At 41.7% G+C, this 26,054-nt stretch overlaps 1 long non-coding RNA gene across 1 annotated transcript; it reads right to left on the reverse strand.

Annotated features, from left to right (window-relative positions):
* Window positions 1-17,059: 17,059 nt before the first annotated feature.
* On the reverse strand, window positions 17,060-21,352 carry LOC147576063 (uncharacterized). The gene is made up of 2 exons (XR_015241720.1): window positions 21,064-21,352; window positions 17,060-19,103 (listed from the first exon to the last, which is right to left on the reverse strand). It is a non-coding gene; the product is annotated as an uncharacterized LOC147576063 (long non-coding RNA).
* Window positions 21,353-26,054: the final 4,702 nt, after the last annotated feature.

Here is a 26,054-nt window from a genome sequence, read left to right on the forward strand (position 1 = left end):
AGTTTTTATTTAAATTCCAGTTAACCTACAGTGTAATATTAGTTTCAGGTGTATAATATAGGGATTCAACACTTCCGTATAATACCCAGTGCACATCACAGCAAGTGCACTCCTTAATCCCCATCACCTGTTTCACCCATAACCCCTTCCTCCTCCCCTCTGGTAACTATCAGTGTGTTCTCCATAGTTAAGCACCCGGGTGACGGGTTATGGGCACCCTGGTGGCTCCGTCCGTTGTTCAGCTCAAGTCATGATCTCACAGTTTGTTAACAAACTGTCGGACTCAGACTCCGTGCTTAACGGTGAGGAGCCTGCTTGGGATTCCCTCTCTCCCTGCCCCTTTGTCTCTTTGCCCCTCCCCTGTTCTCTCTCTAAACAAACAAACAAACAAACATAAAAAAATTAAATGATCTCTTTCTTGGTTTGCCCCTCTCTTTTTTCTCCTGTGCTCACTTGTTTTGTTTCTTAAATTCCATATATGGATGAAAACATATGGTATTTGTCTTTCTCTGACTTATTTTGCTCAGCATAATACTCTCTAGTTCCAACCACATCATTGAAAATGGCAAGATTTCGTTCTTTTTTTATGGCTGAGCGATATTCCATTGCATGTATATACCACATCTTCTTTATCCATTTACTGCCGATGTTCATTGGGGCTGTGTCCATTTGGCTATTGTAGATAATGTTGCTATAAACATTGGAGTACATGTATCCCTTTGAATTAGTATTTCTGTATTCACTGGGTAAATACCTAGTAGTACAATTGCTGGGCCGTAGAGCAGTTCTATTTTTAACTTTTTGAGGCGTCTCCATACTGTTTTCCACAGTGGCTGCACCAGTTTGCATTCCCACCAACAGTGCAAGAGGGTTCCACTTTGTCCACATCCTCGCCAACACCTGTTGTTTCCTGTGTTGTTTGATTTTTAGTTGTTAAGGTGAGATCTCGTTGTACTTTTGATTTGTATTTCCCCAGTGATGAGTGATGTCGAGCATCTTTTAGGATCAACTTAAATTATTTTGATCATAATGCTGGCTGCTTTAGTACATAGAAAAAGTTAGGTAAGAACTCTGTGTATCTTTAGCCCTTACCTGACTATAAAACAAAAACAAATGCACAAACACGAGCAAAAGTATCATTCAAAGAGATGTATTGTCAACTTCAATTTAACAGCAATCATGTGGCACTCACTTAAAAATAAAAATATGTGAGTTGCCTGGCACAGGTCAGGCACTGCTCGTATCACTGGGGTAGAGCAGCAGAGATAAACAACAGACAAATAATGGGTAAAGTACACGGGGTGTCGGGTGGTGATGAGTGCCGGGGAGAGAGACAGCACAGGGAAAATGGTCAATGGGGTGGTCAGGGAAGTGGCACTTACGCAGAAGCCCAAAGGAGCTGAGAAAGCAGGCCTGCGGCTATCTGCAGGGAGAACATTCCAAAGGAGCCTGGGACAAAGGAACAGACCTTGAATTTGGAGTGTGCTTGGGGGTATGGGAGGAAGAGCAAGGAGGCCGGTGGGATCAGAACAGGGAGGGAGTTGTAGGAAATGAGGTGGGGTCAGAAAACGATGCCAGATAGCGATGTCTGCTGAAATTACCTCTTGGATTCATCTCCTACGGCTGCCCAAGGCAACACTACTGCCTCGCACAAGCCATTTATGGTTCTGCAAGTACATTGTAGTCCTTCACCCTTCCATGCCTTCTCTGAAAGGAAGCCTAATCATGGTCTTTCCGGGAAAGCCTCCCTGATTAGACAAGCATCCCTTCAGAATACCTTCACACCCTGTGTACAACTCTGACTTAGTCCCATCACTGCATCCTGGCTGGTGGCTTATTTATCTGCCTTATGCACTAGAAAACAAGCTTCTCGAGGGCAAGAAGCTTCTTCTTTCCTTCCTTCCTTCCTTCCTTCCTTCCTTCCTTCCTTCCCTTTCTTTTTTCTTTTTTTTAAAATTTTTTTTCAACATTTATTTTTATTTTTGGGACAGAGAGAGACAGAGCATGAACGGGGGAGGGGCAGAGAGAGAGGGAGACACAGAATCGGAAACAGGCTCCAGGCTCTGAGCCATCAGCCCAGAGCCTGACACGGGGCTCGAACTCCCAGACCGTGAGATCGTGACCTGGCTGAAGTCGGACGCTTAACCGACTGCGCCACCCAGGCGCCCCCCTTTCTTTTTTCAATATCTTCAACGCATAAATACCTATAGGGCCATAATAGATCATTAAGATAGATAATGTTTGTTGCACTACTAAGTATTTATCCAAGGGATACAGGTATGCTGTTTCGAAGGGGCACATGCACCCCAGTGTTTAGAGCAGTACTATGAACAATAGCCAAAGTATGGAAAGAGTCCAAATGTCCATCGATGGCTGAATGGATAAAGAAGATGTGGCATATATATATATATATATATATACACACACACACACACACACACACAATGGAGTATTACTCGGCAATCAGAAAGAACACAATCTTGCCATTTGCAACTACGTGGATGGAACTGGAAGGTATTAGGCTAAGCGAAATTAGTCAGTCAGAGAAAGACAAATATCATATGACTTCATTCATATGAGGACTTTAAGACATAGAACAGATGAACACAAGGGAAGGGAGGCAAAATAATATAAAAACGGGGGGGAGAGATGAAACCTAAGAGACTCTTAAATATGGAGAACAAACAGAGGGTTACTGGAGAGGTTGTGGGAGGGGGGATGGGCTAAATGGGTAAGAGGCTAAAAAACTTACATTCTACCACCCAGAGGCGGGATTTGAACCCAGATTTATTTATCCCAAACGACATCAAGCTGTAAATTGGACACGTGTGAATTAGGAACTGGATTTGGTATCATTTCCCAAGTTCCTTGAGAAATAACTATCATCTGTAAGAGATTTACAGAAACCCTTTCCATACTGTGTTTACATTGCTTGACATCGCTGTGGTTTTTAAGGAAGAAAGATGGAAGGCCACCTGCCAATCACTGAGCCATTGTGAAGGTGTTGACATTATTTGCAACAAGGAAAGCAAGAGGAGCATCTGGAACTGAAGTGATGTGTTGAGCAAATGAAGACTATAGATCCTGCAGGAGTGTTAACTCTGCCGGGGAGCATTTACGAATCTGGCATTTGTACAGTCGTTGAGCGTTATCCTAATTTTTCACGTACCGTGTATAATAACATTTATTTATGTACAGAGGAAACAGGTCCAAAGAGTATAAAACAGTGCTCTGGTTATTTCTAAGTTATGGAAGTTTCTATTTTTTTTTTTTTTTTTACCCTGTGCTTTTCTACATTTACTAAAGTCTCCACCACTGTTTAAAAAAAAAAAAAAAATCATGATGAAACTCAATAAGAAAATGAATCCAGTTACTATCGGACAAAAGACCTGGACAGACACTTCACCAAAGAAGATATATACGTGGCAATTGAGCAGATGAAAAGATGGCCAAAATCATACACCATTAAGGGACTACAAATTGAAACAACAGCGAGCTACCATTACACGCCCATTAGAGTGGTTAAAATCCCAAACACTAACACCAAATGCTGGTGAGGAGGTGGGGCAAAAGGAATCCTCATTCATGGCTGGTGGGGATGCAAAATGGTGTAACCCCTTTGAAAGACGGTTTGGAGGTGTCTTACAACACTAAACATGTTAGTACCATACAATCCAGCAATCCCATTCCTTGGTTCTTACCAGAGGACTTGAAAACTGACATCCACACAAAACCTGCATGTGAATGCTCATATTAACTTTATTCCTAGCTGCTCAAACGTAGACACAAACGAGATGCCTGTCAGTAGGTGAATGGATACGTACACCGTGGTACATCCATACAACGGAATATTATTCTGCACTAAAAACGAATGAGCTATCAAGCCCTGATAAGACATGGAAGAACTTTAAACGCACATTGGAGCGCCTGGGTGGCTCAGTCGGTTAAGTGTCTGACTTTAGCTCAGGTCACGATCTCGCGGTCCGTGAGTTCGAGCCCCGCGTCGGACTCTGGGCTGATGGCTCAGAGCCTGGAGCCTGCTTCCGATTCTGTGTCTCCCTCTCTCTCTGACCCTCCCCCGTTCATGCTCTGTCTCTCTCTGTATCAAAAATAAATAAACTTAAAAAAAAAAAAAACCCGCACATTACTAAGTGAAAAAAGCCAGTCTGGAGTGGCTACATGCTGTATGATCCCAACTCTCTGACATTCTGGAAAAGGCAAAACTGTAGAGATGGGTAAAAGGTCAGTGGTTGCCAGGGGTCCCGGGGAGGGAGAGATGAATAGCCAAAGCAAAGGGGTTTTTTTTTGTTGTTGTTCTGTATGAAACTATAATGGCAGGTAGGTGTCATTATACGTGTGTCCAAGCCCACAGAATGTACAACGTCAAGAGTGAACACTAATGGGAACTGTGGACTTTGGTCAACAATGATGTGACAAGGGGCGCCTGGGGGGTTCAGTCCATTAAGCCTCCGGTTCTTCATTTCGGGCTCAGGTCATGATCTCACAGTTGTGAGATCGAACCCTGCGTTGAGCTCCACCCTGGGCATGAAGCCTGCTTCAGATTCTCTCTCTCCCTCTTCCTCTGCCCCTCCCCACTCAAAATAAGTACATAAACATTTTTTAAAACCATGTGTGGGTGTTGGTCCACCAACCGTAACACCCTGGGGCAGGAGGCTGGTGTGGGGGGTGTTGTGCCCTGGCAGGGGAAGAGTACAAGGGAACCGTCTGCATTTTCCTCTCGATTTTGCTGCGAACCCAAAACTGCTCTAGAAATAGTGTCTATTCGGTTTTTTGTAAGTCTATGATGAGCAATGTTACTATTTTTCAAAATCCAGGAGAATGCACTCCAAGACCTCTTGTGTTTGTTGGTGTTCCTCGCCATTCCAGAACGGAAATATTCCTGAGAAGAAAGCGGAGGTGTGCGAACCTAAGACATACGGGAGAATATGCTTCAGCATGCTGCAGTATTGGGGGAGGTACTCATAAGTAATCATCTGAGAGGGATGGAGGGCACCGCCGCTTATTTTTAAAAAAAGTTTTTAGTGTTTATTTATTTTTTGAGGGGGGGGGAGGGGGAGAGAGAGGGAGACAGAATCCGAAGCAGGCTCCAGGCTCTGAGCTGTCAGCACAGAGCCCGATGTGGGGCTCGAACCCACGAACCGCGAGATCATGACCTGATGTCATGCCATCTCTTAATGACAACAGCAAGCCCCAGGACCTCCAAAAATAGCTCTGCAGGTTGTTCGTTATACAAGGCTGCCGCACAAGGAAGCTTGGGGACAGAAATCTAAACCCCACCGAGCTTGCCAGGCTGTGGGCCCAAGCTGCATCTGCCGGGAGAGGTGTTTGCCTAATTAGCACAAAGGTGCTAGGAGCCAGGTACTGAGTTGAATGAATGCTTTGTGTGGATTTAATCTCCTTTAATCCACTTGTCCCACATGTCCGCCCGTTCTCCTTGCAAAATCCCAGTGCTTCCTACACATGCAAAGAACTCTGTACTGCTTACATTTTAAGAAGCTGAGGTCACATGAGTCATTTGCAAGCCTGCCTATGAACACCACCTGCTTGCTTTGGTTTTATCTGTCAAAAGATGATTATAGATGTTAACTGTTTGTGTAGCGTTTAGCTAAGCAGCTAGATCAACTAGGGGAGACTCTGTGACTTTGAAATGGACCTCTAATAGTTTTAAAACATAGCCAACGGTTTTAAACTTGTATTCTCTGCATTTTAGTACTAATGTATTCATCTATTCACTTATGCATCCAATAAGCACTTCATCTTTGTTTGTTTTTATTTATTTCTTTTTTATTTGAAGGCCAGGCGCTATTTGGTAATGAAAAGTCAATAAATAAAATGATTGTTACCTTGAAGAAACTCCTAGTCAGGGGCATCTGGCTGGCTTGATCTCTTGATCTTGGGTTGTAAATTCGAGCCCTGCGTCGAGTATGGAGATTACTTGAAAATAAAACCTTAAACACACACACACACACACACACACACACACACACACACACACCTCCTAGTCAAATAAGGGGGAAATATAGGGACTAGAACTCATTTATTTGTTTATCATTATATACTTAAGGCTTATTATACGTCAAACTCTGCTGGGCACTAAAAGTACAAAGAAGCTTTGAACAGTTATCACCAGATAGGACATATGCTTCTGGTACTAAGAAATACTGTTAGTCAATTCAAAGTTACCTCATCTAGCTAAACTAAATAAACTAGGAATCCAGTAGTAGAGGTCACTTACTCAAAATTGTCATTTCCTCATAGAATGTATTCAAACCATTCTTTCTGATGATAGTCTCAGAGAAATGCTCAAAATAGAATTGCTTTTTAAATTGTTAAAATTCTTTTTGGGGGGTTGGGAGCGCCTGGGTGGCTCCCTCAAACATCCGACTCTTGATCTCAGCTCAGGTCATGATGTCATGGTTCATGGGATCCAGCGCCCTGTCCCACTCTGCACTGAGAGTGAGGAGCCTGCTTAGGGTTCTCTGTCTCTCTCTCTCTCTCTAAAAATAAATAAATAGGGGCGCCTGGGTGGCACAGTCGGTTAAGCGTCCGACTTCAGCCAGGTCACGATCTCGCGGTCCGTGAGTTCGAGCCCCGCGTCGGGCTCTGGGCTGATGGCTCAGAGCCTGGAGCCTGTTTCGGATTCTGTGTCTCCCTCTCTCTCTGCCCCTCGCCCGTTCATGCTCTGTCTCTCTCTGTCCCAAAAATAAATAAACGTTGAAAAATAAAAATAAATAAATAAACATTTAAAAAATTATTTCTTTCTAAGTAACCTGTACAGCCGACGTGGGGCTCAAACTCACGACACTGAGACCTAGAGTCTCTTGCTCTACCAACTCAGTCAGCCAGCGCCCCCCAAATTATTAAACTTCTTGATAAACTCGGAGCCTAATTACACTACCTGAAAGAGAATAACATTTTTATGCATGATGTAAATACTAATGAGTGTGAATTTTTAAATCTTCAAAATTAGTAACAATTAGCATAGCGCTTCCCAGATAGCAGGGCATTTTCACAGACATATTTCATTTGATACTCATAAAGCCCTCAAAGGAGGGTGTTCATTTACTTTCATTAATTTTTTTTCTGGGTGGTTAAGGAAAACCATGAGGTTTCCCCATGATACCTTTCTCTGCTCATGATCCTTTAGCTAATAGGTAGAGCTGGAGTCTAAACCAAGCCGAGAATCATGCAGATTTTATAACTACATTACAAACTTCTCTATTGCATTTTGTTATTTCAGTCTTGACAGGGATATTGTTATTCACTGGCAACTTAATAGAAAGATTTATGTTACTATAATGCAATATGAAATAGATACTTTTTAAAAGATCTGGAAATAATATCTGCATTAACAGAAGCCACTGTAGCTTACAGAAGCATATAATGGCTAGATCCATGACAGTTTGTATGGTGTGCTGTCAAAACACCCATAATGGTTAATTCGTTAGGCTTTCCAGTGAAAGCAGTCCTTGAACTGATATAATTTCAGTTTAGTTAATTTCACCAATTTGCAGGAGGAACCAGGAGGAAATTCCTAGGGAAGCAGTGCCATCTAGTGGTAACATCAGGTACCTGCGATAAATTGCAAATAAAATACACAACATTTATTCAGCCATAAAAAGGAAGGACATACCGATACATGCTACATCATGGATGAATCTTGAAAACATTGTGGTAAGTGAAAGAATCCAGACGCAAAAGGTCACATATTGTGTGATTGCATTTATATAAAATATCCAGAATAGGTAAATCCATAGAAACAGCACAGTCATGCTTGCCAAGGGCTGGTAAAAGCAAGAATCGGGAGTCACTGTTCAGTAGGCAGGGGGATTTCTTGTGCGGTGATTAAAGTGTTTTGGAACTAGACAGTGGATGCATAGGTTGTGAATGTACTAAATATCACTGAATTGCTTGCTTTAAAATGGTTAATTTTGTTATGTGAATTTCTCATTAAGACATTAAAATTGTTTTAATATTTATTTATTTTGAGAGAGAGAGAGGGAGTACAAGTGGGTGAAGGGGCAGAGGGAGAAGGAGACACAGAATCCGAAGCAGGCTCCAGGCTCTGAGCTGTCAGCACAGAGCCTGACATGGGGCTCGAACCCAGAAACAGTGAGACCACGAGCTGAGTGGAAGTTGGCCGCTTAACCAACTGAGCCATGCAGGCGCCCCAAGACATATTTTTAATAAAATGAATATATGAAACATGTTAACCTGTAATAGCTGCGTTTACACAAAATATATAATAAACCATATTTGTCCTGTCGTTTGTTGACTGAGGCAACGCTCTAGGTGCTATGAGGATATGAAGATGTGGAACCCAGTTTCTCTCCATAAAAGTTATAATTTAGCGGTAAAGAGTCGTATGCTCAAATAGCAATCGGCGAAAGTGACATGCGTTAAGTGGCACTACTCTGGTGAACTGGAGAAGGGCACAACCCTTCTGGGGTGGGGGGCCAAGGCAAGGTGGCCGTGCAGCAAAGATCACTGGGAAAGTTTTCAGAGCCGGAGCTTAACGGAAACCAACACGCAGGTGCAGAGAACCTCGGCTTTAATTTAAATGAGCTGCCACCAAAGCCCATCAAATGCAGTGGTGTGCATCTGGATGATGCCTGTTCTAGCGCAGTAAGATTCTGAAAGGCAGCACTCACCGAGAGGGCACAAAGCCAATAGCTGGAGGCGAACTCCCACTGCCCTGCACTGCTGAGGGGGAGGGGCGGTGTCTGTCGTCCCCGTCACCCAGAGCTGGGGCAGGTGATGGTGAAAGGTGGTGGCTTGGGGGAGTTCCTCCTGATGGATTCAGAGCCCAGCTCTGGGCAGGACAACTTGGGAGAATTCAACCAGAAGTGAGGAAGCAGAGTCTGGCCCCCCATGTCAGCACACAATGTTCATTCCTTCTTCCCACCTAGTACTTTTCTCTGCCTTGCTGTCTTTGGGTGATCATCTCAATTACTCCCCATTATTCATCATGCAGTAAGTATTTGCTGAGTGCCAGAAACTGTCCAGATCTTGGAAATATGAAAGTAAAAGACAGGATTCTTGCTCACAAAGGGCTCAGAGTCTTTGAAGAACTGATCTGTTAACAATGATCATACGGTCACATAATTGCTTTCATGGTAATGTACACAGAGGTGCTCAGGAAAAGGAACCCCTAAGTATGATTGGGAGAAAGAACCAGTTTTCCCCAATCTTATTAAATCCAACACCCCTTCCTTTTAATAACAAATCATTGTAGGTGCACCTGGGTGGCTCAGTCAGTTGAGTGTCGGACTTTGGCTCAGGTCATGATCTCGTGGTTTTAGGAGTTCAAGCCCCACATCAGGCTCAGAGCTGTCAGCACAGAGCCGACTTCAGAGCCTCTCTCTCTCTCTCTCTCTCTCTCCCCCTCCCCCGTTTGCACTCTCTCAAAAATAAAGACAGTCATTTATAACATAAAACGCCTCAACAAGTAAATAATCATAATCACATTAAAAGATAACATAAAATAGCTTAAGGCTGTGATAGAATTGCCACGGATGTGACAGCCAGAATACAGAATAATACCGGTACATACTGTTGGTAACTTAAATGCACAGGCACACGCAGAAACTTGTACAGGAATGTCCGTGGCAGCATTATTCACCATAATCAAAAAGGGGAAGCAACCCAAATGCTCATCAAATAATGAATGAATGGATAAGCTAAATGTGGTATATCCATACAAGGGAATAGTATTCAGCAATAAAAAGAAATGAAACACTGATTTCTGGCACAACATGAACGAATCCTGAAAACATTATGTTAAGAGAAAGTCAGTCACAAGGACCATATGTTACGTGATTCCATTTATTTATTTATTTTTAATATTTATTTGTGTGAGAGAGAGAGAAACAGAGAGACAGAGCATGAGCAGGGGAGGGCAGAGAAAGAGGGAGACACAGAATCTGAAGCAGGCTCCAGGCTCTGAGCTGTCAGCACAGAGCCCGATGGAGGGCTCTAACCCTCGAACCTAGAGGTCATGACCTGAGCCGTAGTCGGATGCTTAGCTGATGGAGCCACCCAGGCGCCCTACATGATGCCATTTATAGAAAATGTCCAGAACAGGCAAATCTGCAGAGACAGAAAGTAAATTAGTAGTTACGAGAAGGCTTGGAGGCAAATGGGGAGTGACTGCTAATACGTACAGGTTCTTGAGGGGGAGTGATGAAAATGTTCTTAAGTTGACTGTGGTAACCAACCCTGTGATTGTACTAGAGGCCATTGAATTGCATACTTTAAATGGGTGAATTGTATGGTTGGGAAACTATGTCTCAATGAAGCTGCTTTTATTTTTTTATTTAAAAAATGTTTTGTTTCGAGTTTTTATTTAAATTCTGGTTAGTTAACATATAGGGCAATATTGGTTTCAGACGTAGAATTTATAAAGCAGGTTTTTTGTTTATTTATTTATTTTAAGAGAGAGAGAGAGAGAGAGAGCACGTGTGCCCATGAGCAGGGGAGGGGCAGAAAGAGGGAGAGAGAATCCCAAGCAGGCTTTGTGCTGCCAGCACAGAGCCCAATGTAGGGCTCGAACTCACAAACTGTGAGATCGTGACCTGAGCCGAAATCAAGAGTCAGATGCTTAGCCAACTGAGCCACCCAGGTGCCCCTAAAGCTGTTTTTAAAAAGCAATTTACCAAATATATCATCTGAAAGAGTTCCCAATGGCCAAAGCTAGAACAATTTGGACCAACAAAATGCAATAAAGCAGTATGGATAATAACCAAAAGAGTAAAATAAAGATCTCTAAATCTATAGTGATACAAATAAAGGAATGAAAAAATAAATGGGTGAGAAAAGACAAGTCTCCTGAGCCGAAGAATTCCAAATAAATTACTTAGGGGTGGAGCACAGCACCCCACTTCTTATGTGTGGGGCTTCACACAGAAACTTCCTTCCAAAGAGTGCAATAGCCACTCGAAGGTGTCTCTTTCCTCCAAAGGGAAAAGGGGCCTGGTTTGTCTTCACTCTCCAAAGGAAAGGAAAAGAGACACTTTAGGAGTGAGAAACTTGACACTGACTCAGGTGTCTGAGGCCAGCCTCATCAGCAATGTCACGTTGATAGAATGGACCGCTGATATAATGTGATAAGAATGGCACCCTACCTCTGCGGTCTTCCTCCCCTAAACCCATAACCCCAGTCCGATCATGAGAAAACGTGAGACAAAGCCCAGCTGAAGGACATTCTACAAAATACTTGCCCAGTACTTGAAACTGTCAAGGTCATCAAAAGGAAAAGGAATCTGTCCCAGCCAAGAAGAGCCTAAGAAGACATGATGATGAAATGTAATGTGTTATCCTGGATGGGATCCTGGAACAGAAAGAGAACATTAGGTGAGACTCTGAATAAAGTATTAGTTAATAATATTGGTCCATTAATTTTAACAAATGTATTATGCTAATATAAGATGTTAACAGAGAGAAAAATGATGCACTGTATATGGGAGTCCTACACTATCTTCCCATTTTTATTTCTCTAAAGTTAAAACTGTTCTAAAATAGGGGCGCCTGGGTGGCTCAGTCGGTTAAGCGTCTGATTCTTGATTTCAGCGTAGGTCTTATCTCCCAGTTCGTGAGTTCTGTGCTGACAGCATGGAGCCTGCTTGAGTTCTCTCTCTCCTTCTCTTTCTGTCCCTCCCCTGCCCTCTCCCTCTCTCTCTCTCTCTCTCAAAATAAATACAACTTTTTTTTAAATTTTTTTTTAACGTTTATTTATTTTTGAGACAGAGAGAGACAGAGCATGAACGGGGGAGGGTCAGAGAGAGAGGGAGACACAGAATCTGAAGCAGGTTCCAGGCTCTGAGCCATCAGCCCAGAGCCCGATGCGGGGCTCAAACTCACGGACCATGAGGTCGTGACCTGAGCTGAAGTCGGATGCTTAACCGACTGAGCCACCCAGGTGCCCCAACTTTTTAAAAATTGTTAAAAAAATAAAATATTCTAAAATAAAAATATATTTAAGCGTGTATTTCAACACACAATAAAAGTATGGATTTATATTATATTTCATGCATCTAGAGAAATATAGAATAACATGAAAGGCACTCATCTACCCCAAACCCATCCTATTTCTCAACATATGAAGCCACCTCATGTTCATCTATGCCTTTCTTCCTTCTCATAACCTTATCTTGAACTTCATGTTTATTACTCCTATGTTTTTATTTCTAATATACAAGTATACATCCGTAACCAATCTATAGTATTAAGAATACATATTTCCATGAATACCTATACATACAAATGAATTGAAAAAAATGGAAATGTATAGACCAAACTGATATCAGTGCTTACTTCTGGGAAGATAGAGGATAGACAGGAGTAAGTGGGACTCTCATTAGATGTGCTACTGAATTATCACAAAGAGGTTACATTTTGTCATTTTTATTTTTTAAAATTTTTCTTATTTTTAAAAATTTTTTTAACGTTTATTCATTTTTTGGGGGGGGGGCAGAGAGAGAGGGAGATACAGTATCCGAAACAGGCTCCAGGTTCCAAGCTGTCTGCACAGAGCCCGAAGTGGGACTCAAACCCACAAACCGTGAGATCATGACCTGAGCCAAAGTTGGATGCTTAACCGACTAGCCACCCAGGCGCCCCCTAAATTATTTTTTTTAATTATTTTTTTAAGTAATTTCTACACCCAACGTGGGGCTCAAACTCACAACCCCGAGATCGAGTCGCATGCTCTACTGACTGAGCTGGCCAGGTATCCCTACCCTTATAATGTTTAAATTGGCAAACAACAGCCACGAAAAAGAAACGTGGTTTAGATCACATCATCCTTCCGCTCAGAAAAGCGTTCACTACTTTCCTTCACCTCACACAGCGTCCTTCAGCCAGAAGCTCTCACTAATGTTTACTGATGTTGAAATATTGTGAGCACTTACCTTCAGTAGTCTTTGCTGCCTTGAATCCAATGGCTCTCAACCCTGATTTCACATTTAGAGTCACGTGGGGAGAGTTAAAAAAAAAATACTGACCACCTGATCCATTTCCTGATGAAGTGATTGAAATCTCTGCAGCCGGGCCAAGGAACCTGCATCCCACCAAGTCTCACAAGTGATTCCTGAGCTCATTAATGGCTTTATCACAGACCAAACATTTAAGCAGAACTTTAACACCTGATTGAGACATCTAGATGGTTCTTGGCTTCGTTAGCAAAACAAGTATCTTGCGTTGTGAGAAAACTACTGATTACTAAATAGAAGAAATGTTTGAAAAATTAAGTGATGTTTATTAAAAAAAATTTTTTTAATACTTACTTATTTTTGAGAGACAGAGACAGAGTGGGAGCACCGAGGGGCAGAGAGAGAAGGAGACACAGAATCCGAAGCAGGCTCCAGGCTCTGAGCTGTCAACACAGGGCCTGACGCGGGGCTTGAACCTACAAACCGTGAAATCATGGTCTGAGCTGAAGTCGGACGCTCAACCGACTGAGCTACCCAGGCACCCCTAAGTGATATTTATTTTTAAAATAAAATCTTGTGGGTAGAAATAAAATGTCCAGGCAAACTATCTGTCAAATTCCTTGCATTGTCAAGGGCACTTAGAAGGTTCTCAGGAAATATCTTCTGGTTAATGGTGAAATAACTGAACAAATAAAAAAAAATTACCAGTGAGCCCAAATAAGCTGAAGAAAGTCTAACTGGCGGGAACATTCATTTGTGCAGGGTTTACCCAGTTCTGGGCCAGGCCCAGTCATTAAGATTCTACCAAGATAAGGACTTTTGGTTTGCAATAGCTGAGGTGAGGAGAGAAATGGTGGCAACATGTGTTTTGCCTTTATACATGCCTCTATCCTTTTCTTAACCTTTTCTCCTTAAAAAAAAAAAAAAGTTATTTATTTATTTTGAGAGAGAAGAGAGAAAGAGAGCACAAGCAGGGGAGGACCAAAGAGAGAGGGAGAGAGAGAGAGAGAGAGAGAGAGAGAGAGAGAGAGAGAATCCCAAGCAGGCCCCTCACTGTCAGCACAGTCCAATGTGGGGCTCAAACTCATGCACAGTGAAATCATGACCTGAGCCAAAATCAAGAGTTGGACGCTTAACCGAATGAGCCACCCAGGCACCCCTCTTAAGCTTTTCTGATGCAGAAAATGAATTATCTCCGTGTTCTGACTTAAAACAATTGACTTAGCACTAAGTCTCCAAAGACCCAGAAAACGAAGACAATGTCCTAACCAAAGGACAGAGTGAGTGAGTGAGCTGGAAGGGGAGGGGGTGGGGCAAGAATCCGGAGGGTACTCTCACTTCCATTCGCGCTCCTGAATAGCTGTGCAAATCTTCAGAGTCCTAACTTCTGAGTTGGAAGCCCAAACCTTCCTTGTGCTCCCAAGGACCGAGGAAAAGTGGGTAAATTATGTCCCCTCAAACTTCAAAGCAGCAAAATTTTAAGGAAATTCAAACAGACTACTTTTGTTATGAATGCACAGTGCCAGTATAGTCCTGCCATCTGTTTGAAATCATGAGTGCCACAGCTGTTACATATTCTTCAGTAAATATTTGAACCAGCTGCCAAGATGAACTTTTGTTAATAGCATATTTTCAAAGCATATGATTCCAAGTTTGATGTGCAACAGAAGTATAAAGATTTTTCAAAAGGCTAGAAAGCCTTTCCAGGAGAACGGAGTGTAAAGGTCAAATAGATGCTTATTCTGCCTCTTCCCTAAAACCAGAAAGGTTTGCCTTTCATAATCACGCCAGTGGACTTTTTTAGTCAATGTGTGTCATTAATCACGATCATAACCCCGATTTGACTTAAACAGGAAAATGTGGTGTAGTCATGTGATTAGAATGTTCTTTATAGTATCTGCCTTTGATTGAGTAAAATACCAACTTTAGGGGTGCCTGGGTGGCTCAGTTGGTTAAGCGACCAACTCTTGATTTCAGCTCAGGTCATGATCTCATGGTTGTGAGATCGAGCCCAGCATCAGGCTCCACACTGGGCATGGAGCCTACTTGGGATTCTCTTTCTCCCTCTCCTTCTGCCCCTTCCCTGCTCGTGCTCCCTCTGTCTCTCTCTCTCTCAAAAAAACCCCAAAAAACAACAAAAAAAACCAAACATACACACACATAAAAAAAAAAAAAACACCCAACTTTAACTTTTTTTTGAAAGAAGTGATATCTGTCTTGTACCCCATTCTCCCTATCAATACCTTCGGGGAAGTATTATTGAAAATAAAGAAACAAACAAACAAGGTAGTGAGACAGAGAGAGAGAGACAGAGGGAGGGAGGGAAATGGAGAAATAATCACTACGTAGTGTTGATTCTGGAAGCAGGATATATGCCTCTAAAGTCTTAACAAATAGGGGTTCCTGGGTGGCCCCCTAGGTTAAGCATCAGACTCTTGATTTGGGCTCAGGTCATGCATGGGGCTCCCCACTGAGCCTGGATCCTGCTTAGGATTCTCTCTCTCTTTCAAAAAAAAAAATAAATGTAAAAGTCTTAACAAATATCTGTACTTAGTAGAGAAGGGTGGGGGTGGGGTGATTGCCAGCCATTTCAGCCATTCCCAGTGAGCCGCCCTTTTAAAGAACAATCAGCCTTGGCTCCAGTGATATAATTGGTTCAAATGTCAAAATCACTTGGGATTTTGTAAACCCCTGTTAACTCTTTATTGAAATACACCAAGGAAGCTCTAGGAGGTTTTCATTGCATGAAACGTGACAAATAATAAAAGCGCACTTTGAATAGAGTTTTTAATATGATAGCAATGTTTATTAACGGTAAGATACACTATCCATCCATAAAAGCACATTGTAAGCTCATGAAACAGCTACATTGACCTAAATGTAGATATATGCATATATCTTTGCAATGAAATGATTTCATATAGTTTAAGCTTTCAGATTGATGGACCTTATTCAGAATAATATAGCATATATTTACAGAGTGAAAAAAAAGTAGGCTTTTCTTCTTTGTATTTGCACTTCCTTATCACCTCCTTAAGTGAGGAAAAAACAGGTCTCTAGTTCTAGATAAATTAAGAGAGCCTGAGGAGAAAAATTTCAGTAATTACATAGTAAGAGTTGAAGATAATATGTTTACTTTAATAATCTTTAATTTAATATGGCACAGGTTTTTCTTTTTCTTTCTTTTTCTTTTCTTCCGAGATTTGTATTTAAATCCAAGTTAGTTAACATATAGTGTAGTATTGGTTTCAGGTGTAGAATTTAGTGATTCATCCAGTTACATGTAACACCCAGTGCTCATCCCAGCAAGTGCCCTCCTTAACGCCCATCACCCATTTAGCCCATCCCCCCTGTCACTATGGCACAGGTTTTTCAAAGTAACATGGTTTCAGAGTGTCCTAGAAATTGAGAGTTTTGTGAAGATACCTAAATACCCAGATGAGAACGTGATTTGCAGTCATTTGGGAAATTTGGCTTTCCAGAGTCTGAAGAATTTAAAATAACCCCCCTCCTTTCCTCAGTTCATGGGGAGCACTACATATTTTTATTTTATTTTATTTTATTTATTTTATTTTAAGTGTTTATTTATTTGAGGAAGAGAGAGAGTGCGCGAGCACGCGCACAAGCGGGGGAGAGGCAGAGAGAGGGGACACAGAATCCAGAGCAGGCTCCAGGCTCTGAGCTGTCAGCATAGAGCCCGATGCTGGGGCTTGAACCCATGAACTGTCAGATCATGAGCTAAGCTGAAGTCAGACACTTAACTGAGCCACACAGGCATCGCTTTTTAATTTTAATTTTATTTTAATTCCAGGGTAGTTAACATACAGTGTCATATTAGCTTCAGGTATACAATACAGTGATTCATCAATTCCATACATCACTCAGTGTTTATCAACCTAAGTGTCCTCCTTATCACCATCTCTTATTTCACCCATCCCTCCAGCTCCCCTCCCCTCTGGTAACCATCAGTTTGTTCTCAAGAGTCTGGGTATTTTTTGTTTGTTTGGTTGGTTGGTTGGTTGGCTCATTTGTCTCTTTCTCTCCCTTTTGTTCATTTGCTTTGTTTCTTTTTCAAAAAAAACTTTTTAAATGTTTTTATTTTTGAGAGAGAGAGAGAGAGAGAGACCCAACGCAAGCAGGAGAGGGGCACCAAAAGAGGGAGACACAGAATCCGAAGCGGGGTCCAGGCTCTGAGCTGTCAGCACAGAGCCCAGTGTGGGCTTGAACTCATGCACCACGATATCATGACCTGAGCTGAAGTCTGACGCTTAACTGACTGAGCCACCCAGGCACCCCTTTTTGTTTTGTTTCTTAAATTCCACATATGAGTGAAATCATATGGTGTTTGTCTTTCTCTGACTAGCTTATTTCACTTAGCATTAAACTCTCTAGCACCATCCATGTTGTTGAAAGTAGAAAAATTTCATTCTCCTTTATGGCTAAATAATATTCTATTGTATATACAACATACATCTTTTTTTTTTTTAACGTTTATTTATTTTTGAGACAGAGAGAGACAGAGCATGAACGGGGGAGGGTCAGAGAGAGGGAGACACAGAATCTGAAACAGGCTCCAGGCTCTGAGCTGTCAGCACAGATCCCAATGTGGGGCTCGAACTCACGGACCGCAAGATCATGACCTGAGCCGAAGTCGGCTGCTTAACCGACTGAGCCACCCAGGCGCCCCCCAACATACATCTTTTTTATCTGTTCATGTATCGATGGACATTTGGGCTGCTTCCACAATGTGGTTATTGTAAATAATGCTGCAATAAACACAGGGGTGCCCGTGTCCCTTCGAATTAGTGTTTTCATATTCTCTGGGTAAACACCCAGTAATGAAATTGCTGGATCTTATGGTAATTCCATTTTTAATTTTTTGAGGAACCTCCATACTGTTTGCCACAGTGGCTTACTTACTAAAAAAAAAAAGAAGAAGAAGAAGAAATAATTAATTTCAATTACTTTTATGTTGAAATTTGGAGGAAACGGATAGATACCTCTCAAGTTAACGAGAGGGCTCTAGATTGTGCCAACCCAAAGATGACCTTTGGGATTAAACTCAACACCCAGCTCACAACAAGTGATTAATAAATCCTTGTTGAATTTAACAAGCCTTTTGTGCAATGGAGATCAACAAATAGGATTTCGCTTACCTTCTGTCATGGCAACCTTTGTAAACATACTGCCTGTTATAAAAGTGAGGTTTTTGTCATTGTTTTTGTTGCCGTTTTTGTTGGGGAAAGTTTGGAGGATCCCTAGGTGAAAAAAGACTATGTGACCGCAAGGTGTGATTGCTGTTTTCCCATAGCCTAAAATAATTATACCACAACCCTGCCTCTGCCATTCAGCACAATGATCTTTTCGGAAAAAGTGGATTCTTTTAAGTTTCCATGCAGCTCGTCCTTAAAATTTCCAGTGTGTGCTCAGAAAACACAAACTGTTGAGTACTCAGAGATGACAGCAACAGTGAGTGGACGCTGAACTTACGGAGATGTCTTTTGGAGAGAGGCTAGCGGCTCACCCAAGGCCAACCTCGGACCATCTGAAGCAGAGTAACTGCCCCACTAAGAGATCCCTTCACCCCTGCAAACTGAACTGAGAACATTCCCTTCTGAGGCCAGAGGAGGTGCTTAAGAAGCGTGAGAGTGAAACAGAGGCTGAAAACTAGACTACCAAACTGTGCCGGCAAAATCTGTTTCAACATAATGTGGGGGACTTGCTCGTGTATTGTTCTAGGGGCAGCCAGCCATCCTGTAGTAGCTATGGTTGACTGATGTGGTGCCATCATCAGTGATCGGGTGTGTCTCATCAATCGATGCTCATCAAACAATGCAGCTTTCCAGCACTTGCAACTGAACCCAACGAGAGTTCATCCGCCCGATGTGCCGCAAGACCAGGAAGACGGACACTGGGCTTTTGCAGTAAAGAAAGATAGTCTCTTTACTGGTGTGGTGCCACCCAGGAGACCGAGGGGCTAATGCTCGAAGGTGCCGAACTCCCTGCTGGCTTTGCCAGTGAGTTTTTCAGGGTAAAAGGCAGCCGTGTTGATTGCAGGCCCATGAGGTCATGTGAGCAGATGTTACTTAATAACTTCTGATGCCACTTTGTCTGCTCTCCTGGAGGTTTGTTCCACCTCGAAATGCTTGGAATCTGAAAAATATCTTTATTTTACATCTGCTGATTATATCTTTAGGGTAGTGCTGATTAACTGCTTGTATTACAGACTCCTTTGAGTGGTAAGCTGACATTCCTATCCCTTGAGCCTGTCCTGCAGTGCCTGTGGGTGATATGGCCTGGAGTCTGTGTGTTCCCATACGAACGGACAAGATGGACACCGTCTTCACCATCGGGTGTAACCTACCAGAGAATCAGGACGGTTTATTTGAAGTGTGGACATGATTTTTTAATGCTTGTAGTAATATACCCTTTAGTACAGTGATTCTCAAATTTTAAGTGGTTAAGGATCATCTGGGGAGATTTTAAAAAATGCATTCTGGGACCTCAACTCCAGAGATTTGAATTCAGAAGGTCTTGGGAGAGGTCCCCAAACAGGCCTTTAAGCAAACCCTCCAGGTTATTCTGAGACATGCTGGCCTACGCCACACTAAGATACTCCATATTATAAGCATCTTCTTCAATAAAAGCCATCTGACATTTGAGATGCTACTATTACTTAAGCAATTACACCGGGCTAAGTTACTGAGACCAAAGAATTTGATTTATAAAAAGAAAACCGGCCTACATCATTTCTGGGGAAAAAAAAAATTGAACAGGAATAAATATAATTCAATATAAATTCTTTTTAAAAGCCATCTTTAAGGACAGGAATGGACTTAGAAGACAAGGTTTTTATAATATAAATTGTAATCACGACAAAATGATAGGTCATTTAAAAAATTAGATATTGGGGCACTTGGGTGGCTCAATTGGTTGGACATTGGGCTTTTGATTTTGGCTCAGGTCATGGTCTCAGGGTTTGTGAGATCAAGCCCCCCGTGGGGCTCATGATGACAGCACGGAGCCTGCTTGGGATTCTCTCTCTCCCTTTCTCTCTGTCCCTCCCCCACTTGTGTTCCTGCTCTCTCTCTTTCTCTCAAAATAAAGGGGCGCCTGGGTGGCTCAGTCGGTTAAGCGTCTGACTTCGGCTCAGGTCATGATCTCGCGGTTCGTGAGTTCAAGCCCCGCATCAGGCTCTGTGCTGACAGCTCAGAGCCTGGAGCCTGTTTCAGATTCTGTGTCTCCCTCTCTTTCTGACCCTCCCCCGTTCATGCTCTGTCTCTCTCTGTCTCAAAAATAAATATTTAAAAAAAATTAAAAAAAATAATAAAATAAATAAATAATCTTAAAAAATCAATTAGCTATCAAAAAGAGGTTTACTCACTGAAACTAAAGATTGCATTACCACTAAAAAATTTAAATATAATGAGAAATGCTGAAAGCCAAACACCATAATTTTTATATACCTCTCTCCCCAAATTTATAATTGAAAGGTTAGTTAAAAAAAGAAATCACATCAAGATGAACTGGTTTTTGTGAAAAATATAAATATTCAAAAGTAACATCAGAGCTAAGAATGCAAGTTATTGAATAAAATAGAAAGCATCTATTTCAATACATGAGACAGAAAATTGATACAGAAATCAATAATCGTTCCATTTTCAAATATAATTTCGGCATGGATCTTTGCAATGTCAAGTCAGTATTTTGTAAAGTCAAGGATTTTTTCCTGGACAAGGCAAAATACATATTATTTTAACCACATAAAAGTTTAGTGAATAAGTTTTTTGGTTGTTGTTTGTTTTAGAAGCGCTCTAGCCTGACCATCAGTGCTGGTGTGGAATGTGGAAAATGAGAGAAGGCCGAAGGGAAGCATGTGAATATTAACTGAATAACCGAGAAGGAAGGCACCTGAGTTAGGACCTCAGATCAGCCAATGTGAAATTGTGAAGAAATCTCGATAGTTACACAGGCATTGCCTCCATACACAATCCCCTTTGGAGAATGGAAGCAAACATCAGGATCGTTTGCACCCAAAGAAACCTAGATTTTCTCCAGAAGGCCGGTTCAGGATTCTCGATTATTGGCACGTGATCATGGGTGTGTTCCTTACCTTCTTGGAGCCTCAGTCTTTTCTCCTGTTCAGTGAAGACAGGAACCCCCACCTCCTTCATTGTCTGGATGTTGCAGACCGTGCAAGGATATTGCAGGAGCGCAGAGCACGTGACAGGCTTAATTTGTCAGTGTGGTCATTGTTAGGAACTCTTTTCGGAGTAAACATGTTTTATTTCCATGTGTTAGCTTTGTAAAGGGCAGGCCCAGTGCCTGATACTCAGAATCACAAAAGCTCAGGCTTGGAGGGTGTTAAAGATCATCTCCATTCCAAGCCCTCCCTCTTCATTCTGTGCTGAGAGTTCAAGAGAGTTCAAAGCAGGCTAATAATCTGGCACCTTCCTAATGAGTATTTTCTAAGCAGATGTTTAACATTTATTTAGGAATTTTTAAGTCAGAATGACAGTGGAGTGTCTAATTTCCACCTCTCATACTTGGTAACCTTGCTTTGGGCAAGGCCTTTATCATAGTTTTGCAATTTACCACTTGACTGATCAAAGTTAACTTCCCCTGAGTTGAAAGGCGAGACTCATTGCTTCCACTCAAGCTGTTTTGCAGCACTGAATCAGTGAATCAGAGCTGACATTCAAACATGAGTGGTAATTAATGAGTACTTAGCATTATATAATGAGTTTCTAAGTCTCTACACCTTAGAGTTTGCATGCCAGCGTATTTTGAGTTTGCTTGGCAGTGTGGTATTCTCTTGTTAAAACCAATCCTAATTCTCTATACCCTTTTAAAAAGGTTAATTTCTTCTATCCAAGTGAGGTTATACCTGGCAATTTCTCGATGGCCACCAAAACAGACATGGGCCTTAGGGTTGTATGAGACCAAGTTTTGTAATGAACAGAGATCCCTACAGCTTGATTGTGCTGAGACAGACCTCCTGCCTAATTCCCCACCATCGCTGTGACTGCCGCGGACAGCAGAGGTCGGGTGTAGACAGTAGACATAGGCTGAAGAACAGGAAGAATTGTGTCATCAACTAAATGTTCACGGGAAGGGCGCCTGGGTGGCTCAGTCGGTTAAACGTCTTGACTTCAGCTCAGGTCATGATCTCAGGGTCCGTGGGTTCGAGCCCCACATTGGGCTGTGCTCTGAGAGAGGATGGGATCCTCTTTGGATCCTCTGTCCCTCTCTCTCTGCCACCCCCCTCACTAGCTCAAAAATAAATAAATATAGTAAGTAAATAAACAGTAAATAAATAAATAAATGGTCAGGGCAGAGCCAACAAAAACTCAATTGTGTGGACAACTAAACCATTTTCTCTGAAGTTACTCTAAGTTGTGTGGGTAGGATCTACAGATAATAATTGCCTCCCTCTCCTTTGCTTGTCTAAATATTGCATAAATAACTACTTGATATATTCAATGTTGATGTTGGCACATGAACAGATAGACAAGAGTGACTGCTCATTTCAAAATTTATAAATCCAGTATAAATAGTAATCAAACCCCAAAGGAGAATGCTTAAAAATGTTCCTGTTTAAAATTCACAATTGCATTTAACTTGCCTGATTTCAACCCACACACTTATGGAGCTTAATACAAAAACACTTTCGGTCTATATTTAAAATAATGTGACATTTGACAAACTATTCAAATATCAAATTTAAAAATACACTCTGCTAAAATTACAGTTTTGACATCAGCTCTAAACACATTACTTGCAGGATTAACTTGGGGTCTCTTTCCCCATACACCATGTATATACAAACACACACACAACATAAAGGCTAAAGAACAGTCTAGAAAAAAACCGTCTGAGAACATGCCCTGAGAAGATATTTCCTATGTCAGGGTAAAGAAACTTGAGTAGCTAATGGAAAACAATTATTGCAAAATTTAAGTTTTCTTTAAAATTAAAATTTAAATATTTCTTAAAAATACACAAGAAGATCTCTTAAGGATGCACAAAATCCACCTGTCTCACTCATGGAATGTGCTAAACCAGACATAATTCCTTAGCCACGTCATGGAAGCCAAATGGCATAAATTCTTCAGATGCTGAACCTGGTTTAAATAGCAACAGTAAATCTCCTTGAGCTGTGTGAAGGGAGGAAGAGAAGAGAAGAGAAGAGATCGAATATTAAAAAAAGGTCCAATTCTTTCTTGTTGCTTTATGACCTAAGGGAAAATTTAAAGCTCTCCTTAAGCTAGAACTGCAAAAATTAATTTTTTTAATGTTTATGTTTGAGAGAGAGACAGAGACAGAGAGACAGAGCATGGGCAGGTGAAGGGCAGAGAGAGAGAGGGAGACACAGAATCTGAAGCAGGCTCCACGCTCTGAGCTGTCAGCACAGAGCCTGACACGAGGCTCCAGCTCACCAGCCATGAGATCGTGACCTGAGCTGAAGTTGGACGCTTAACTGACTGAGCCACCCAGGCGCCCCTGGAACTGCAAAAATTAAAAGGGAATTTGTTTTAAAACACCCAGCAATTTACACAACTGGGGCTGAGACTATTTGCCTTTATGTCACAGTGCTCCTACTGTCACCGCATCAACTTTGGGCTACACAAATTTGACTACATGCCCTTGGTGGTTGTGTCTAAACATGTGATAAGTCAAGAAATGTTCAGGGAAAAGAAGGTGGAAAAGTGAAACGACTAAAAAAGTTGTTAGTCTCAAGATGAGACTATTTTACAAAATTCAAAATAATGCCTGTCCGGTAAAAAAAGAAAAGAAAAAAGAAAAAGAACATCCAATTATTAACATACATAATTTAGCTTTTGTGCAACATCCACGGGATTTTTTTTTTCAATCTTCACATCTAACTTGCTTTTGAAAAACAGCTTTACCGAAATATAATTCGAATACCATTTAATTAATCCATTTAAAGCGCATAACTGGGGCGCCTGGGTGGCGCAGTCGGTTAAGCGTCCGACTTCAGCCAGGTCACGATCTCGCGGTCCGTGAGTTCGAGCCTCACGTCGGGCTCTGGGCTGATGGCTCAGAGCCTGGAGCCTGTTTCGGATTCTGTGTCTCCCTCTCTCTCTGCCCCTCCCCCGTTCATGCTCTGTCTCTCTCTGTCCCAAAAATAAACGTTGAAAAAAAAAATTTTTTTTTTTAAATAAAGCGCATAACCCCATGATTTCTAGTTGTGTTGTACCACCACCACCTCCATCAATTTTAGAACATTTTCATCACCCAGAAAAGGAGCCTGATATCTATTAACAGCGACTCTTCATTTCTCCCAAATCCGCGGCCCTAGGAAGCCGTTAATCTACCTTCTTCTCTATAGCTTTGCCTATTTTGAACATTTTTCCAAATGGAATCATACAATGTGTGGTCTTTTGTGACTGGCTTCTTCCCCTCAGATTATTTTCAAGGTTTTTCCATGTCATGAGCCTCCTCACTTCATCCCCCCCCCCCTTTTTTAAGGTTTGTTTTGAGAGAGAAAGAGTGCAAGCTGGCAAGGGGCAGAGAGAGAGAGAGGGAGACACAGAATCTGAAGCAGGATCCAGGCTCTGAGCTGTCAGCACAAAGCCTGAGGTGGGGCTTGAACTCATGAACTGGGAGATCATGACCTGAGCTGAAGTCGGTCGCTTAACCGACTGAGCCACCCAGGCGTCCCGCACTTCATCCCTTTTTACAGCCAAATAATATTTACAACCATAACCAAAGCACTTTTAACTGCGTCCAGTGAAGTTTTGACATTTGTGTTGTCCTTTTCATGGATCTCAAAGCAGTTTTTGAGTTCCTTTGTAATTTCTTCTTTGACCCGTTGATTGTTTAGGAGTGTGTTAATTTTCATGTATTTGTGAGTTCCCCAGATTTCTTTTATTATTGATATCTAATTTAATTCTGCTGTCCTCAGACAGCATAACTTGAATGATTTCAGTCTTTTTAAACTTCGTGGGGCCGGTTGCATGACCTCGCATGTGGTTGATCATGGAGACTGCTCCATGGGCCCTTAAGGAGAGGGTGCATTCTGCTGCTGTCTTTAACGGTGTCCTGCTGTGTTCCACTGGAGTATTTTATAGATGTCTTGTTAGGTCTGTGGTGTTTACAGTGCTGGTCAAGTCTTTTACTTCCTTATTGATCTTCTGACGAATTCTTCCATCCGCTATGGGAAGGTGGATTTTGAAATCTCCAACTACTGTTGAATTTTCTATTTCTCCCTTCAGTTATACCCATTTTTGCTTCATGTAATTTGGGACTAGGTTATTATTTTGTTTTTAATTGTAAATTTTTTTCCTCATTGGATAATATATCTGTGCCTCAATTCTTTTGAGGTAATTTTCAGGAAGCTTTATGAGACTCGGAACTGACAACTATTTTTAAGGATCCATCCCTCCTATTAAACAATAGGCAAAATTAGGTTAATTTGCCTTACTTTATAATACAAATATAACAGCAACTTTGTTCATTACTTTACAAGATGGGTGTGCTGCTAATATTAATTCCAATGCATTTGTAATATTTTAAGTATTTGCGCAGTTTCCAAAAACCATTAGATGTTTTAGAAATGAAGTGTGTTTGTCTATGAATAACTTTTATGTTAATTATAATTCATCCTTACTGACTTACTAGAGTAGGCATTCATATATTACACCAAGTTAGCTCCCCTGGAATAAAGCCACACTTTGGCATTTCCTAACTACTAAAATTGAGATTTTCATCCAAAATCTGCTACCAATGTATTCTTTTAGTTTTCATTTTTTCATTTTTATTTTAGAGAGAGAGAGAGTGAGCTGGGGAGAGGGGCAGAGGGAGAGAGAGAGAGAGAGAGAGAGAGAGAGAGAGAGAGAGAGAGAGAATCTTAAGCAGGCTCCACATTCAGGGTGAAACTCGATCCAACAACCCTGGGATCATGACCTCATGAGCCGAAATCAAGAGTCAGACATTCAACCCACTGAGCCCCTCAGGCGCCCCATCCAACTTATTCTTTTAACCTAGAGAAGCTTCTTTTGCTTTCTCTGCCTTGACTTTCTTGATGTAAAGTAGAGATAACATCGCCTGTTTGCCTAGTTCATGAGGATATCATGAGGA

Source organism: Puma concolor, chromosome D2 (assembly GCF_028749965.1).
Source record: "Puma concolor isolate L17-30 chromosome D2, mPumCon1.1.hap2, whole genome shotgun sequence".
In the NCBI taxonomy this organism is placed as follows: domain Eukaryota; kingdom Metazoa; phylum Chordata; class Mammalia; order Carnivora; family Felidae; genus Puma; species Puma concolor.